Source organism: Marmota flaviventris, chromosome 14, assembly GCF_047511675.1.
Source record: "Marmota flaviventris isolate mMarFla1 chromosome 14, mMarFla1.hap1, whole genome shotgun sequence".
NCBI classification, from domain to species: domain Eukaryota; kingdom Metazoa; phylum Chordata; class Mammalia; order Rodentia; family Sciuridae; genus Marmota; species Marmota flaviventris.
In genome coordinates this window covers 73,626,684-73,644,004 of record NC_092511.1, presented here as the reverse complement: position 1 = coordinate 73,644,004, position 17,321 = coordinate 73,626,684, and positions in this window count along the sequence as shown.

Here is a 17,321-nt window from a genome sequence, read left to right as displayed (position 1 = left end):
CCTACCTAAAACCTCATCTTGTACTCTAAAACTAACCCTAATCCTACCCCTAACCCTCACCTTAAACCTAGGCCTAAAATAAAGCCAAGTGCTAATCCTAGACTTTATTTAATCCTATTCTAACCCTAAACCTAGCCATAAGACTAACTCTAACTCTTGCCCTAGACCTAGCCCTAGTTATATCTTTAGCCTTAATCCTAACCCTATATCTAAGCCTAAGTCTACATCTAAACCTAACTCTAAATTTAACTGTAACAATAAGCATAAACCATACCCTACCACTACCCCTAACCATAATGCTAATTGTACAACTTGCCTTATCCCTAGCCCTAGCCATAAATAGAAACAAAGCCATATCCCTAATTCTAACCCTTAACCTAAACCAAACCCTAAACCTACAACTAGCCCTAAAACAAACTCTAAAGCTAACCCTGACCCTGAAACTGACCCTAACTCTTATCCTATATCTAAATGTCAACCTAACCTTAAATTAACCCTAACACTATATCTAGTCTTAACCTAACTCTAAAACTAGCCTTAACCATATTCCTAGTTTTTACATTAGTCATTTTCCTAACACTAGCCCTAACCTTAAACAAATCCTACCTCTAATTCGAGCCCTAACCCTAGCATTAACCCTAATACTAGCCCTAACCCTAACGCTAAAACTAGTCCTAAACCTAACTCTAACCATATTCCTTACACTAAGCCAAACCCTAACCCAAATGCTAACCCTATTCCTAATCCTAATCCTTAGCTTAATTTTAACTGTAATATTTGTCTTAATCCTAGCCCTCATTCTACCTCTAAACCTAACCCTGACCCTCATCTGACCCTAAGAGTAACCCTAGGTCTAAACCTGACCCTAACCCTAAACCAAACCCTAACACTAGCCCTACTGGTAACCCTATACCTATACCTAAGCCTAACACTAGACCTAGACCCAAAGCTAATCCTAAATATAGCTATAACTCTAGTCCTAGACCTAAACAACAACCTAGCACTAGCCCTAACAATAACTCTTAACCTAAACCAAACACTTACCCTACCCCTAGACATAGACCTAGTTTTAATTCTGGCTCTAACCCTAACCCTAGCCCTATCCCAAATACTGACCCTGATTGTAACACTGAACCTAGCTTTAAACCTGACACTAACCCAAAACCTAGACCTAACACTAGACCTATCCATAACCCTAACCCTAAAACTGGCCCTAAACATAACCCTAGCTCTTACATGACCCATAGGCTTAACCTTAGCCCTAAACCTAACACAAAACCTAGCACTAATCCTAGGCCTAAACTTAGCTCTAAGCATAACCTTAAGCCTAACCCTAACCCTCAACCTATCCCTAAACTAAGCCTCACCTTAGACCCAAACCTAACTCAAAGCCTAACCTTTACACTAAACAGAACCCTAGCCCTATCCCAAACTCTAACCCTAACCCTAGCCCTAATCCTAACGTTAAACGTAGCCTGAACTTTAGCTCTGAACTTATCCATTACCCTAACCCTAACACTAACCCTAAGTAAAAACCTATCCCTAACACTAAACCTAACTCTAACCATAAATGTAAACCTAGACCTAAACCTAAACCTAACCCTCTCCCTAGCCTTAAGCCTAGATCAAATACTAACCCTTACCCTAACCTAACCATAACCCTGGCCCTAAATATAACACTTACCCTAACCTTGAAACTTACCCTTAACCACACCCTAGCCCTATCCCTAAACCTAGCTCTAATCATAGACTTAATCCAAACCATAACCTAGCTCTAACCCTAGCTATAAACCTATGCATTACACTAAACATAACCCGAACTCTAATGCTAACCCTAACCCAATCACTAAACCTAATCCATCTATTACCCTAAACCTTAACTGAAACCTAAAATAAACCCTATCCATTACCCTAACCCTAAAGCTAATTTGAGCCCTAATCCTAAACCTTAAGCTAAACCATATGGTAACCCTGAACCTGACCCTGACTCTAATAATAACCCTAGCCCTAAAGCTGACCTTTAACCTAAACTTACCTCTTACACTAGACCTAGCCATAACCTAACCCTAAAACTATCCTTAACATTAACCCTAGACCTGATGTTAGCCCTAAACCTGGTCCTAGCTGCAACCCTAACAGAAACCTCAGCCTTATCTAGCCCTAAACCTAGCCTTAATCCTAATCTGAACCATAACCCTTGGCCTAATCCTAATTCTAACCCTCACCCTAGCCCTAAATCTAGCTATAACACCACCCATTCCCCTAAACTTAACCTTAACCCCAACACTAACCCTAACTCTAGACCAACCCCTTGGTCTAATCCTAACAATTAATAGCATTAATATTAGCCCTAATTTAGCCCTAATGCTAACACTAACCCTATCCCTAATCCTAGGAATAATTTAGCCCTAATCCTAACCCTAACCCTAGCCCTAATACTAGCCCTAATTTTTCCCTAACACTACACCTAACCCTAAGACTACTATTATGACTAATTCTAATTCTCGTCTTAGACATATCCCTAGTTCTAACCATATTCATTACCATAACCCTCACCCTAACCCTAGCCCTAGCCTTAACCCTAGATGAAACCCTAACTCTAAATCAAACCCTAACCCAAGCCTAAACCTCAACCTAACACTAGCCCTAACTCTGATGCTAAACCATAATCTAGCCGTGACCATATCCCTAATCCTAAAAAAACAAACCATATCCCTAAACCTTAACTTAAACCAAAACCTAACCATACACCTAGTACAAACTTTAGCCCTGATTTGAGTTCTAACACTAACCCTAATTATAATGCTAACCCTAAGCCTAAATCTAACACTATTCCTCACCGTAACCCTATCCATTATGCTAAATCTAACCTGAACCCTAATCCAAAGCCTATCATTACCCTAACACAAACCCTAATGCTAATTTGAGCCCTAACACTAAACCCTAACCTAACCAAAACCCTAAATCTGACCCTGACCCTAAAAATACCCCTAGCTCTAAATTTGACCCTTACCTTAAACCTAACCCTTATACTAAACATAGCCATTAACCTAACCCTAAAATTATCCCTAACTGTAACCCTAGACTTGACATTCGCCCTATCACTAATCCTAGCCTAAACCTAACACAAACCCTAGCCCTCATCCTAGGCCTAAACCTAGCCTTAATCATAACTCTAATGAAACCCTAGCCCTAACCCTAATTCTAACCTTCACCCTATCCCTATCCCTAGCTCTAACCCTATCGCTTACACTAAACCTAACCCTAAGCCTAAAACTAACCCTAGGCCTAAGCATAACCATAAACCTAGCCCTACTCCTAGCCCTAATTAAGCCCTATACCTAACCAAACACTAAGCCTAGCCCTAAGACTAACTCTCACTCTCACACTAGCCCTATTCCTAGTTATAACCCTATCCCTTACCATAACCCTAATCCTAGCCATAAACCAAGATCTAACCGTAGCTCTATCCTTAGCCCTAGACCTAACCCTAAATCTAATCCTAAATCTAAATCTAACTTTAACCCTAAGCTTAAACCTAAGCCTAACACAAGCCCTAACCATAGCTCTACCCTAAAACAAAACTGAGCCATACACCTAATTTTAAAACTAAACCTCTATCCAAAACTAACCCTACACCTAGACCTAACCCTAGCCCTAAATCCAGTCCAAACCCTAATCCTAAAACTACTCTGATCTTGAATTTGACCCTAATACTAACCATAGCTCTAAACATCACCCTAATATTATACCTAAGCCTACCACTAGACCTAGTCCTAACCCTAATCCTATAACTAGCCCAAATCATAACCCTATTCCATACATTGGCCATAACTCTAACCCTAGTCCTAACTCTAACCAAAACCTAGCCTTAATGCAAGACCTAACCCTAAATTTAACCTTAAACCTAAAACTACAACTAGCCCTAACCCTAACCCTAAACATAGCCCTAACCTAGCTCTAATCCTATCCCTTACCCTAAGCCAACCCTAACCCTAATGCTAACCCTAGTCCTAAACCTAATCTTTAGCCTAACCTAAACCCTACCCTATTACTAGTCCTAACCCTAGCCCTCATTCTAGCTCTAACAATAACCCAAACCCTAACCCTAACCCTGACACTTATTCTGACCCTAATGGTAACCGTATGTCTAAACCTGACCTTAACCCTAAACCAAACCCTAACACTAGCACTAGCAATAAACCTGTACCTAAACCTAACCCTAAAACTAGCCCTACACTTTAAGCTAATCCTAAATCTAGCCATATCTATAGCCCTATACCTAAACATAAACCTAGCCCTAACCCTAATGATAAACCTTAACCTAACGCAAACACTAAACCTACCCCTAGACCTAACTCTAGTGATAATTCTGGGTTTAACTCTAACCCTATCTATAACCTGAACACTGACCCCGACCCTAACACCCTAGTTCTAAACATTATGCTAATGTTAACCCTAACCATAACACTTGACCTAGATGTAACATTTACCCAAAAAATAGCTCTAATCATAACCCTGTTTCATACATTAGTTGTAGGCCTAATACTAGCCCTAAACTAAACAACAACCTGGCCCTAATCTGAGTGCTAACCCTAGTTTTAACCCTAACCCTAAAACTATCCCTAACCCATACCCTAACACTGGCTCTAATTCTAACTCCAAAGCTCACCCTAACCCAAAACCTAATCCTAACACTAGATCTAGCAATAACCCTAAACCTAAAACTAGCCCTAATCATAAACCTAGCTCTTACATTAACCATGGCCCTAACCCTAGTCCTAAACTAACACATAACCTAGCCCTAATCCTAGGCCTAAACATAGCCATAAGTGTAACTCTAAACCTAACCCTAGCCCTAAACCCTAAGCCTCCCTTTAGACCTAACCCTAGCTCAAACCCTAATCTTTACCCTGAACATAACCCTAGCCCTATTCCAAACCCTAACCTAACAGTATCCCTAATCCTAACCTTAACTACAGCCCTAACCATACCCTAATTCTATCCAATACCCTAACCCTGGCCCTAGTCATAACCATAACCCTAGCCCTAATCCTATCTCTAATTCTATTAATTACCTTAAACATAATCCTAACCCTAATTCTAATCCTAGGCTTAACCCTAACCGTATCATAATCCCTAAACCTACACATTACCCTAAAACTAACCTGAACCCTAACCCTAAGCCTATTCATTACCCTAACCCTAACTCTAACCCTAATGCTAAATAGAGCCCTAATCCTAAACCTTAACCTAAACCAAACCTTAAGCCATACACTGACCTTAATAATAAACATAGTTGTAAACTTGACCCTTACCCTAAATCTAACCCTTACACTAAACCTAACCATAATTATAACATGCAACCTATCCCTAATCTTAACCCTAGACCTGACATTAGCCCTAGCCCTAATCCTAACCCTAACTCTAATACAAACACTAGCTCTCATCCTAGCCCAAAACCTAGCCTTAATTATACCCTAAACCTAATTCTAACCCTTTCCCTAGCCCTAAACCTAGTTATAACCCCATCACTTACCCTAGACATAACCCAAACACTTACCCTAACACTAAACATAACCCAAACACTAAACATAACACAAACCCTAACCCTATCCCTAAACTTAAACCTAGGTCTAACCATAACACTAAACCTAGCCCTAATCCTAACCCTAACCCTAACCCTAGCTATAAGACTATCTATAACTCTCACCCTAGCCCGATCCCTAATTTTAACCCTATCACTTACCATAACCCTATTCCTAGCCCTAAGCCTAGAATAACCCTATCCTTAATCTTACACCTTGCCCTAACTCTAGATCTAAACCTAACTCTAAATATAACCCTAATTCTACAGTTAAACCTAACCCTAACACTAGCTATAACCTTAATGCTAATCCTAAAACTAGCCCTAACCATAGGCCTAGCCATAAAACAAAACTGAGCCATAACACTAACCCTAAACTTTTTCCTAAACCAAACCCTAACCTTACATCGAGCCCTAAGCCTAGCCCTAATTCGAGTCCTAATCTTAACTCTAAAACTACCCCTGAACTTGTTTCTGACATTAACACTAACCCTAACTTTAAAAATCACCTTGAACACAAACCTTACCCTAACACTAAACCTTCTCCTTACCCTAATTCTAAAACTAGTTCTAATCATAACCCTAGATCATACATTAGCTGTAACCTTAAACCAAATGCTAACCAAAACCTAGCCCAAATCTGAGACCTAACCCTACCTTTCACCCTAACCCTACCCTAACACTAGCCCTAAACCTAACCTGAAACCTAGCTCTAACCCTAACTCTAACATTAACCTTTACCCTAAGCCAAACCCCAACCCTAAGGCTAACCCTAGTCCTAAAACTAATCTTTAGTCTAACCCAAACCCTAACCCTATTACTAGTCCTAAACCTAGCCCTCATTCTTGTTATAACTATAACTCAAAACCTAACGCTAACTCTGACCCTTATTCTGACTGTAAACCTAAACCAAACCCTAACACTCACCCTACCCAAAACCCTATATTTAAACCAAACCCTAACACTAGCCCTAGATTAAACCTTATTTTAAATCTAGCCATATCTTTAACCAATACCTAAACAAAAACCTAGCCCTAGCTCTAGTGATAACCCTTAGCCTAAACCAAACACTAACCTTACCTCTAGATCAAATCAATCCTAATTCTGCCTCTAGCCCTAACCCTAACCCTAATCCAAACACAGACCCTAACACTAACACTAACCCTAGCTATAAAACTGACCCTAACCGAAACTTAAACCTAATGCTAGACCTAGCCATAACCGTAAACTTAACCCTAGCCCTTACATTTCCATAGCACTAAAACTAGCTCTAAATCTAACACAAAACCTAGCCCTAAACCTAGGCCTAATTATAACCCAAACCGCAACCCTAAATCTAACCTAACCTTATTCCTTACCCTAAGCCTAACCCTCACACTAACCCTAACCCTCGCCTTAGACCTAACCCTAGATAAAACCCCAAACTGAAACCTAAACATAACCATAGCCCTATCCCTAAACATAATCCTAATCCTAGCCCTAATCATAATGTTAACACTAACCCTAATCTATCTCTAAAATTATTCATTACCCTAAACCGAACCTTAACCCTAATGATAACCTTAGCTCTAATCCTAACTTTAAACATAATCCTAGACCTAACCCTAAACCTAACTCTGATCATAGCCTTAAACCTAGATAAAACCCTAACCCTTACTCTAACACTAACCCTAGCCCAAACCCTAACACTAACCCTAAACCTAAAACTACCCCTAACACTAACATGATATCTAACCCTATCCATTACCCTAACTCTAAAGATAAACTTAGCCCTAACACTAACACTAACCATAACCTTAACCATAAATCTAACCCTAGACATAACCTAAAGCTAAACCTCACCCTAGCACTAACCCTAGCTCAAAATCTAACCTGTACCCTAAACCTAACCCCAAACCAAATCCTAGCTCTAGCCTTAACCCTAACCCTAACTCTAGCCCTAATCACATCCAAAACCCTAGCCCTAAACATAGCTCTAATTCTATTCATTACACTAACAATAACTCTAACCCAAATGCTAACCCTAGGCTTAACCCTAACCCTATCATGAACCCTAACTAACCCTACCAATTACCCTAATCTTAACCTGAATCCTAAACCTAAACCTATCCATTAACCTAACCGTAATTCTAACCCTAACACTAATTTGAGCCCTAACCCTAATAATTAACCTAACATAAACCCAAAACCTGATCCTGATCCTAAAAATACACCTTACTCTTAACCTGGCCCTTACCCTAAACCTAATATTTGACCTAGACATGAAACTAATCCTATAACTATCCCTAGCCATAACACTAAACCTGAAATTATCCCTATCCCTAAAACTTATCCTTACCCAAACACAAACCCTAGCCCTCATCCTAACACCAAATCTAGCTTTAATCCTAACACAAACCTAACCCTAATCCTAAACTAATTATAATCATCGCCCTAGACCTAAACCTAGCTATAACCCCATCCCTTCCCCTAAACCTAACCCTAAACCTAACCCTAAACATAGCCCTAACCATAGGCCTAACCCTAATACCAATTCTAGACATATTTCTCGCCCTAATTTAGCCTTAAACCTAACCCTAACCCTAGCCTAAAGACTAACTTTAACTCTAGCCCTAGCTCTATTCCTAGTTCTAACCTTATCCTTTACCATATCCCACACACTAGACCTAACCTTAGCCCTAACCCTAGCCATAGAACTAAGCCTATAATTAACCATAACTGTAAATATACCCCTAAGCCTAAACTCACCCTATCACTAGCAATAACACTAACATTAATCATAAAACTACCCTTAACTTTAGCCTTAGCTCTAAAACATAATGAGCCATAGAACTAACCCTAACCTTTAACCTAAACCAAATCCTAACCCCACATCTAGCCCTAAGCCTACCCCTAATTTGAGTCCTATCCCCAACCCTAAAACTAACCCTGAGCCTGACTCTGAACCTAACACTAATGCTAGCTCAAAACATCACTCTGAACTTAAACCTATCAAGAAAACTAGTCTTAGCCATTACTTTAACCCTAAAATTAGCCCTAACCTTAACCCTAGTTATTACATTAGCTGTATCCCTAACACTAGCCCTAATGTATTCCAAAACCTAGCCCTAATGCAAGCCCCAACCCTAGTTTTAATCCTAAGTCTAAACCTAAACCAAGTCCTAACTCTTACCCTAAACCTAACCCTAACTTTAATCCTTGCACTAACCCTAAATCTAACCCTAACACTAACCCTAACACTAAACATAGCACTAACCATAGCTCTAACCCTATCCATTACCCTAACCCTAACCAAACCCTAATGCTACCCCTCTGCCTAACCTTAACACATTTGCTAACCCTAACCTATCCATTATGCTAAACATAACCCTAACCCTAAACCTAACCAAACATTAAACCTAGATGTAACACTAATCCTAAAACTAGCTCTAATTGTCACCCTAATTCTTACATTAGCCGTAGTCCTTTGGCTAACACAAAAACTAGCCTAGCCCTAATCCGAGCTCTAACCCTAGCTTTAACCCTAACCCTAACCATAGCCCTAGCCCTAACCCTAGCCTTAACACTTTCCCTAACACTAGCCCTAACCCTATCCCTTTCTCTAAGCTGAACTCTAACCCTACAGCTTCCCTAGTCCTAAACCTAATTCTTTGCCTAACCCAAAACATGACTCTATTATTAGTCCTAACCCTAACTCTCAATCTATCTCTCTCACTATCCCAAACCCTAAACCTAACCCTGATTTTTATTCTGACCCTAACACTAACCATAGGTATGAACCTGACCCTAAAACGAAACCGACCCCTAACCTTAGCACTACCTGTAACTCTATACCTAAACTTAACTCTAACACTAGACGTAGATCTACACTTAATCCTTCAGCTAGTGATAACTCTAGGCTTAACCCTATAGAAAAACTTAGCCCTAGCCCTAATAATAACCCTTAACTTAACCAAAACACTAACACTACCCCTAAACAAAACCCTAGTCCTAATGCTGGCCCTAACACAAAACCTAACCCTAACCCGAAAACTGACCCTTACCCTAAAAAAAATCCCTAGCTCTAAACCCTATCCTAACAAAAAACATAAGCCTAACACCAGACCTAGCCATATCACTAACCTGAAACTAGCCATCACCATAGGCCAAAACCTACCTCTAACTCTATCCCTTAGCCTAACCCTAACGCTAACTCTAGCTCTAACCCTCACACTGAATCCAACCCTAATCCTTTTCCTAGTCCAAACACTAGCTCAATCCCTAACCATTAAACTTAACCTAACCCTAACACTAACCCATGGCCTAAACCTAAACCTAACCTTAACCCTAGCCCTAATCCTAACCTTAAAACTATCCCTAACCCTAACTCTAAACCTACATATTATCCTAACCCTAACCCTAACCTTAATGATAACCCTAGTCCTAACCCTAGCTATAACCCTACTCATTACTCTACCCCTAACCCTAACCCTAACCATGATGATAACCCTAGCCCTTACCCTAAATCTACCCTAACCCTAACCCTAGACATAACCATAAACCTAACCCTTCCCATAGAGCTAACATTTGCTCAAACCCTAAACATTACCGTAAACCTAACCCTCAACCTATCCCTAAACCTAACCTTAAGATGAAACCTATCTCTAACCCTAAACCTAACACAAAATCAAACAGAATCTAATACCCTAAACCTAACGATAACCCTAGCCCTAGCCTTAACACTAACCTTGACCCTATCTGTAACTATAACCTAGACCTAATCCTAAAACTAATGCTTGCCCTTGTGCTAACCCTAGCTCAAACTCTAAATCCTACCCTAAACCTAAATCTAACCCTATTCTTAGGCCTAATACTAACTGTAGCCCTAATACTAACCATAACCCTAGCCCTAAACCTATCAATTACCCTAAGCACAACCATAACCCGAAGGCTAACCCTAGGCTTAACCCTAAACCTTTTGCTAACTATAACCCTATCAATTACCCTACACCTAACATGAAACCTAAACCTAAACCGATCATTACCCTAACCAAACCCTAATGCTAGTTTAATCTCTAACCCTAAACCCTAACCTAAACCAAACCCAAAACCTAATTCTAACCCAAGTAATATCCCTAGTTCTAATCCTGACCCTTACCCTAAACCTAACCCTTACTCTAGACCTAGCCATAAATCTAACCCTCAATCTATCCCTAACATAAGCCTAGACCTAACACTAGCCCTAGCCCTAATTCTTCCCATAACCCTAAAACAAACCCTAGCCCTCATCCTAGCCCTAAACCTAGCCTTATTATTAAACCAAACTCTATTCCTAGCCCTAACCAAAATTCTAACCTTAGATCTAGCCCTAAAACTAGCTCTAAACCCATTCCTTCCCCTAAACTTAACCCTATCCCTAAACCTAAACCTAAGCCTAAAACTAGGCCTAACCCGAACACAAATGCTAGACCTAATCCTAGCCCTAATTTAGCCCTAAACCTAACTTAACCCTAGCCCTAAGACTAACTCTAACACTCGCCCTAGTCCTATTCCTACTTCTAACCCTAAAATTAAACCTAACCCTAACCCTTGCATAACCCCAAACCTAACCCTAACCCTACCCTTAATTCCTGACCATAAACCAAGCCCTCACCCTAGCTGTGACCCTAATCCTAATCCTAACCCTAATGCTAACCCTAGGATAAGCCTAAACCTATTCCTAACCCTAAACCTATAAATTACCCTAAACCTAACCTGAACCCTAAACCTAACCATATCCATAAACCTAATCCTGACCCTAATAATCTTAACCCTAAAACTATCTCTAACCATAACCCTAGACCTGATATTACCCCTAGTCCTAATGAAGCCCTAACCCTAAAACAAACTCTTGCCCTAATTTTAGCCCTAATCTTAGCCTTAATGCTAACCCTAACCCTAACCATAGACCTAACACTAAATTTAACCATTGCTCTAGTTATAAAGCTAGCTATAACATCATACCTAACCATAACCATAACCATAACCATAACCATAACCCTTGCCATAAACCTAGGCTCAGCCTTAATAATAACCCTAGATTTAATCCTAGCCCTAATTAAGCCCTAATTCTAACATTAAATCTAACACTAACACTAAGACTAACTCTCGCCCTAGCCGTATCCCTAGTTCTAAGCCTATCCCTTATGATAACTCAAACCCTAGCCCTAACCCTAGACCTAACCATAGCCCTTACCTTTGATGTAGCCCTAAAACTAGATCTAACCTTAATTCTAAATCTAACCCTAACCATAAGCCTAAACCATACCCTAACACTAGCTCTAACCCTAATGCTAATTTGAAAATTAGCCCTAACTCTAGCCCTATCCCTCAAGCAAAACCAAGCCATAGCACTGACTCTAACCCTTAACCTAAACCAAATCCTAACTCTACACCTGGCCCTAACCCTAGCCCTAATTCGAGTCCTAACCCTAACACTAGAACTAATACTAACTCTGACTCTGACCCCAACACTAACCCTAGCTCTACACATCACCATATCCCTAAACCTAATTCTAATACTAGATCTCGCCCTAAACATAACCCTAAAACTAGCCCTAATCATAATGCCAGTTTTTACATTAGCCATAGCCCTAAACCTAACACAAATCCTAGCCATAATCCAAGCCCTAACACTAACTTTAACCCTAACCCTAACCCTGCCCTAACCCTAACCATAACCCTAGTTCTAACCCTAGCTCATACCCTATTTGTTACACTTAGTCAAACCCTCACCCTATTGCTACCGTAGTCCTAACCCTAATTCTATCCCTACCCCAAACCCTAATTCTATTACTAGTCCTAACCCTAGCCCTCATTCTATCTGTAAAGTTAACCAAAACTCTAACCCTAACCCTGACCCTTATTCTGACCCTAACACTAAACCTAGAATTAAACATGACCCTAACCCTTATTGGAAACCTAACACTAGCCCTACCGGTAACCCTATACCTAAACCTAACATTAACACTAGCCCTAGACCTAAACCAAATCCTAAATATAGTGATAACCCTAGCCTTAGCCCTAACAATAACCCTTAGCCTAAACCAAACACTAACCCTAACCCTAGACCTAACTGTAGTCCTCATTCTAGACCTAACCCTAAACCTAATCCTAACCTGAAACCTGACACTTACCCTAACAAAAACTCTAGCTCTAAACCTTATCCTAACCCAAAAACTAACCCTAATACTAGAAGAACTCTAAATCTAGCCATAACCATAACTCTAGCTCTTACATTACCCATATGCCTAAGACTAGCCTTACACCTCACACAAAACCTAGCCCTAATTGCAGCCCTAAACCTAACCCTAAGCATAACTCTAACCATAACCCTAGCCCTAACTCTAACCCTAACCCTAAGCCTTGTCCTATTCCTAACCCTAGCTCAAACCCAAAAACTTACCCTAAATATAACCCTAGCCCAAAACCTAAACTTCACCCTAACCCTAGCCCTAATCCTAACTGTAACCATAGCCAAAACCCTAGCTCTAACTCTATCCTTTACACTAAACATAACCCTAAATCTAATGCTAACCCTAGCCCTAACACTAACCCTAACCCTACCCTAGCCCTGACTAACCTAACCTTACAGTAACCCAAGGCCTAACTCTAACCCTAACCCCAGCCCTAATCCTAACCTTAAACATAGCCCTAACCCTAGCTCAAACGCTACCCATTACCCTAACCCTAAACTTAACTCTAATGATAACACCAGACCTAAATCTAAACCTATCCTAACCCTCAACATAAACCTAACCCTAGAACTAACAGTTAACCTAAACCTAACACTAAACCTAAGCTAGCTCAAACCCTAACCCTAATCCTAAACCTAAACCTAGTGCTAACCTATACCAAAACCTATCTTTAACCTGAATCTAAACATATTACCCTAACCCTAATGATAACCCTAGCCCTAACCATAACATTAACCATGACCATAACCCCAGACAAAACCCTAAATTAACCTTAGCCATAGCAAGAATCCTAGCTCAAAATCCTACAACATACCCTAAACCTAATCCTAAATGTAACCCTCGTGCTAAGCCTGACCCTAACCCAAATTCTAGCCCTAATCCTAACCATAACCCTAGCCCTAACCCTAGGTCTTACCCTATAAATTACCCTAATTATTAGACCTAGTGTTAGGTTTTTTTTTTTTTTTTTTTTTTTTTATTTCTATGATACTGGGCAGGATTAACTTTTTTTTCTATTTTACTATACTCCAAATGTTTGGGCCTCCTACGTAAAAAGGTTTGCTCTCAGGAACAGTTTCAATTTTCATGTTTCTCTTCTTTTTGCTGGAAATCAAACAGTGTTTGTGCTAGCTGCTTGAAACTTCACACACTCAATCATTTCTCAGTGAGCATTCTCTGATTGGTTTCCTGTGAAGTATCCCTAAGCTGAAGTAGAAAGAAACAGCTTATTTCTGAGTGCTTTAGGAACAAGCAAAATACACATGTATTTAAAGAGCTTCGAATTTTTTTCGTCGTACTACTTTGATACTGTACACGATTCATCGTTGACCAACCTTAGTAGGCTCCCCAAGTTTGGGTCTTCAAGGTTCAATGGTTCAGTGTCAGGAACAGTTTGAATTTTTAATTTTCACTACATTATGGCCTATAGGTGTGAAGGGAATGGAGCTGAAAATCAAACAAGGTTGGTGCTAGCTACATGAAACTTCACATACTCAATCACTTCGCTTTGGGCATGCTCTGGTTTGTTCCTTGTGAAAGTACCTTAAGTTAAAGCATAAAAAAAAACAATGTATCCAAGAGCACTTTAGGAGAAAACAGGGGAAATAGACAACTCCCCAAAATATTTGTTCAGATTTTATTGATACTGGGCAGGATTTATCTGTTACCTTGCTCTACTAGGCACCCCAAGTTTGGGAATTTTATGATCAAGCTCTATAAAGAGTAAAGGCTTAGTTTTAGGATTACGGTTAGGGCTAGGGTTAGAACTAATGTTCGTGTTAGTTATTTTTGTTAAAATTTTTTTGATACTGGTCAGGATTCGTCTTTTACCTACCATTATCATGTTTCCCAGGTTGGGCCTTCTCAGTTCAATTTCACTGTCAGGAACTGTTTGTGTTTTAAGGTTTCACTTCATCTTGACTTCTATAGGTTAAGGGTTAGAGTTAGGTCTATGGCTCGACTAGGCTAGAGTTATGGCTAGATTTTGAATTAATGTTAGGGTTAGGGCTAGTGTTAGGGTGAGGTTTAGGCTTAGAGTTAGGATTACTTTTAGAGTTAGGGTTAGATCCAGGGTTAGGTTTAGGCTAGGATTAGTGTTATGGTAAGGGATAAGGTTAGAATTAGTGAAACGGCTAGAATGAGAGTTAGATTTAGATTTAGGACTAGGCTTAGTGTTAGGGTTTGAGTTAAAGCTAAATTAGGGCTAGGATTAGAGCTAGGGTTAGTGTTAGGGTTAGACCTAGGGTTAGGGCTAAGTTTAGGATTAGCATGGGGGTTAGGATTAAGTATAGTGAACTGGGTTGGGTTATAGCTAGCTTTAGGGCTAGGGTGAGGGTTAGAATTAGGATTAGGGTTAGGGTTAGTGTTTGGATTAGGATTAAGGCTAGGTTTAGGGATAGGGTTTTTGTTAGGCTCAGCGTTAGAACTAGTGCTAGGGATAATGTCAGGTCTGCTGTTATTGTTAAGGATTGTTTTAGTATTAGGATATGGCTAGGTCTAGTGTCAAAGGTATGTTTAGGGTAAGGGTAAGTTTTAGTTATATGTATTATTAGGGTTATGTGAGGTTTAGAATTTGGTTTAGGTCAAAGTTTAGGGTTAGGGATTGAATTAGTGTTAGGTTTAGGCATAGGGTTTGGGTAATGGATATGCTTAGGCTTAGGTTTCAGTTAAGGTTTAGGGTACTGGATGGGTTAGGTTTAGCAATAGGGTTAAGGTTACCCTTAGGTTAGGGTTATGTTTAGTCTAACGGATAGATTAAGAGCTAGGATTAGGGTTAGGTAATGGTTTGGATTAAGTCTAGAATTAGAGGTAGGTTTAGGGATAAGGATACAGTTTGGTTTATTGTAAGTGTTTGGTTAGGTCTAGGGTTATGTTTAGGTTAGGGTAAGGGTTAGTGTTTGAGCTAGGCTTAGGGCTAGGGTGAGGGTTTGGTTTACGTTTAGGTCTTTGGTTATGTTTATGGTTAGGGTTTGGTTTAGGGTTCGGGTTATGGATAGAGTTTTCATTAGATTTAGTTGTATGTTTAGGATAATGGATAATGTTATATTTAGGTTTAGGGTTAGGGTTAGGGTTAGGGTATGGATTAGGGCTAGTCTTAGGTTTAGGTTTAGTGAAAGGCTTAATGTTTCAGCTAGGGTTAGGGTTATGGTGAGGTTTAGGTTTATGGTTAGGTCTTGGGTTAGGGCTAGGGTGAGGGTTAGGTTTACGTTTAGGTCTTGGGTTATATTTATGGTTAGGTTTAGGTTTAGTGATAGGGATAGGGTTATAATTAGGATTAAGTTCAGGGTTAGATATTTGACAGGGTTAGAGCTAATGTTTGAGCTAGGATTAATGTTAAGATAATAGCTAGGATTAGGGTTATGGTTTAGAATAGGGCTAGGGTAATGTTTATGTTAAGGGTTTGGCCTTGAGCTAGGGTTAGGTCTAAGGCAAGTGTTAGTGTTAGGGTTAGTGTTAGGGCTAGGGTTAGGGTTAGGGTTATGCTTAGGGCTAAGTTTAGGCTTAGGATTATGTCTAGGTTTTGTTTTAAGTTTAGGGCTAGTGTTAGGACTATAGTTAGGTTTAGGGCTACTGTTAGGGTTAAGATTAGGGTTAAAATAGGGTTAGGTCTATGGTTATGTTTAGGGCTAGTATTAGGGTTTGGGTTATGACTAGTTCTAGAGTTAGAAATAGATTTTGTATTAGGGTCAGGTTTAGATATAGGTTATTGTTAGGGTCAGGGTCAGTGTTTTGGATAGAATTGTGGTTAGGTTTAGAGCCAGAATTAGGGCTAGTGATAGGTTTAAGGGTAATGAAAGTGTTTAGTTTAGGTTAAAGGTTATTGTTAGGGCTAGAGCTAGTATTTTGTTTAGGTCTACGGCTAGAATTATAGCTATATTTAGGATTAGTTTTGGGTCTAGATCTAGTGTTAGGGTTAGGTATAGGTATAGGGTTATGGTAGGACTAGTGTTAGGTTTTGGTTTAGGGTTAGGGTCAGGTTTAGACCTAGGATTACTGTTAGGATCAGAATAAGGGTCAGGGTTAAGTTTAGAACTAGAATGAGGGCTAGTGTTAGGACTTGTAATACTATTAGTGTTTAAGTTAGGCTCAGGATTAGGGTTAGGAATAGGGTTAGCATTTGGGTTAGGGTTTGGCTCAGGGCAAGGGATAGCATTAGAGCTAGTGTTAGGACTAGAATTAGGGTTAGGGTTAGGGCTAGTGTTAAAGTTACAATTAGGGTTTAAGCTAGGGTTAAGACTAGAATTAGGGGTAGGATTTTTGTTAGGGTTAGGCCTAGGGTTATGACAACGACTAATGTACAAACTAAGGTTAAGATTAGTGCTAGTTTTAGGGTTAGGGTTAAGGCTAGGTCTAGTTTTAGGGTTAATTTAAGGTTAGGGTGATGTTTAGAGCTAGGATTAGTGTTAGAATCAGTGTCAGGGTCAGGGTTATCTTTAGATTTAGGGTTAGGGCTAGGTTTAGGTTTATGTTTTGGTTTAGATTAAGGGTTAGGGTTTGGGATATTTTTTTTATGGCTAGGG